The 1,870-nt window shown below is 50.5% G+C and overlaps 1 pseudogene; it reads left to right on the top strand.

Annotated features, from left to right (window-relative positions):
* The first annotated feature begins 782 nt into the window (after positions 1-782).
* On the top strand, positions 783-1,124 carry LOC136138665 (eukaryotic translation initiation factor 1 pseudogene; annotated as a pseudogene).
* The last annotated feature ends 746 nt before the right edge of the window (positions 1,125-1,870 follow it).

The following is a 1,870-nucleotide window of genomic DNA, read 5'->3' as shown; positions in this document are numbered from 1 at the left end:
GTTGTGGCCTCTCCCGTTGCAGAGCACAGGCTCCGGACGCGCAGGCTCAGCGGCCATGGCTCACGGGCCTAGCCTAGCCGCTCCGCGGCATGTGGGATCTTCCCGGACTGGGGCACGAACCCGTGTCCCCTGCATCGGCAGGCAGACTCTCAACCACTGCGCCACCAGGGAAGCCCTCCCCTTTTTAAAAAAAAAAAAAAAATTTTATTTATTTATTTGTTTGTTTGTTTGGCTGCGTTGGGCCTTAGTTGCAGCATGCGGGATCTAGTTCCCTAACCCAGGATCTAGTTCCCTAACCAGAGATCGAACCCAGGTCCCCTGCATTGGGTGCGTGGAGTCTTAACCGCTGGACCACCAGGGAACTCCCACTCATTTCCCTTTTTGAAACAGTAAGCTTAAGGTAGGTTGCTCCATCCATTTAAAACTGGAGACCAGGAATCCCCTGGTAGTCAGTGGTTAGGACTCTGCATTTTCACTGCCAAGGGCCTGGGGTTCAATCCCTGGTCGGGGAACTAAGATCGTGCAAGCCATGTAGCACAGCCAAAAAAAAGAAAAGGAAAGAGAGAGAGAGGGAGAGGGGGGGAGAGAGAGAAAGAGAGAGAAAAAAAGGAAGGAAGGAAGGAAGGAAGGAAGGAAAGGGTCCCAGTCATTGAGCCACAGCCGAGGACTCAGCAGCCTCCCCTCAAGCCCCCTCGCTTCCTGACGCTCCGTCCCCCCAACCCGCCGTCTTCTGTCTTACGCAGGTGCAAGTCGTTTCCACCAAGGAAAAGGAATCATATGGTATGTCCACTATCCAGAACCTCCACTCTTTCGACCCCTTTGCTGAGGCCAGTACGGGGGATGATCTGCTTCCTGCTGCCGCTGAGGATCATAGCCATCTAAGAATTCAACAGAGAAATGGCAGGAAGACCCTTACTACTGTCCAAGGGATAGCTGATGATTACGATAAAAAGAAACTAGTGACGGCGTTTCAGAAGAAATTTGCCTGCGATGGAACTGTAATTGAGCGTCCAGAATATGGAGAAGTAATTCAGCTACAGGGTGACCAGCGCAAGAACATATGCCAGTTCCTCGCAGAGATTGGACTGGCTAAGGACGATCAGCTGAAGGTTCATAGGTTCTAAGTGCTCCTGGCTCACTGAAGCTTAAGTGAGGATTTCCTTGCAATGAGTAGAATTTTCCTCCTGTCCCTTGTCACAAGTTTAAAAACCTCACAGCTTGTGTAATGTAACCATTTGGGGTCTGCTTTTAACTTGGACTAGTGTAACTCCTTCACGCAATAAACTGAAAAGAGCCGTGCTGTCTAGTCTTGAAGTCCCTCATTTAAACAGAGGTCACGCAGTAGGCACCTGGCAGTGTCCAGCCTGAAACAAAGCAATAACGGCGATGTTTCAGCCAAGTCCAGAGCCCCAAGATCACAGGCGGCTATGTCTGGCCAGAAGCTCCTCAGCAATCCCTCTACAGAGTTCCCTGCCCTAAGAGAATGTCGCCACCTGAACAGCCCTCGGTGAAGGTGAGAGTGGAGGATGGGGTGAGGCAGCGACGGCAGCTGTACTGCTAGAGGGAGTCTTTGATCATCAGGGGAAAGATCCCGTGGTATCTCCAACGTGACCAGGTGGGCAGAGCTTAGAGCAGCCACCTTCCTTCTATTGAGGTGACAGGACATCTGGCTTGCCACCAACGTCTTTTTGACCAGACATATCCTAGCTGATCGACGTCCAAACTAGAATGTGAGGCCAACCTTCTATCAGAGTTAAACTTTTTTTTTTTAAACTTTTGACAAGGGAACAAATTTCAAACCGATGTATCAGTCATGTAGCTGTAGAGCTCGCAACTTACTAGCAACAGCTGCCCAATGCCACGTGAAGTA

Source organism: Phocoena phocoena, chromosome 19 (genome assembly GCF_963924675.1).
Source record: "Phocoena phocoena chromosome 19, mPhoPho1.1, whole genome shotgun sequence".
Taxonomy (NCBI): Eukaryota; Metazoa; Chordata; class Mammalia; order Artiodactyla; family Phocoenidae; genus Phocoena; species Phocoena phocoena.
Note: the sequence above shows the minus strand (reverse complement) of the source record. Positions and strands in the feature narration are given on the sequence as shown.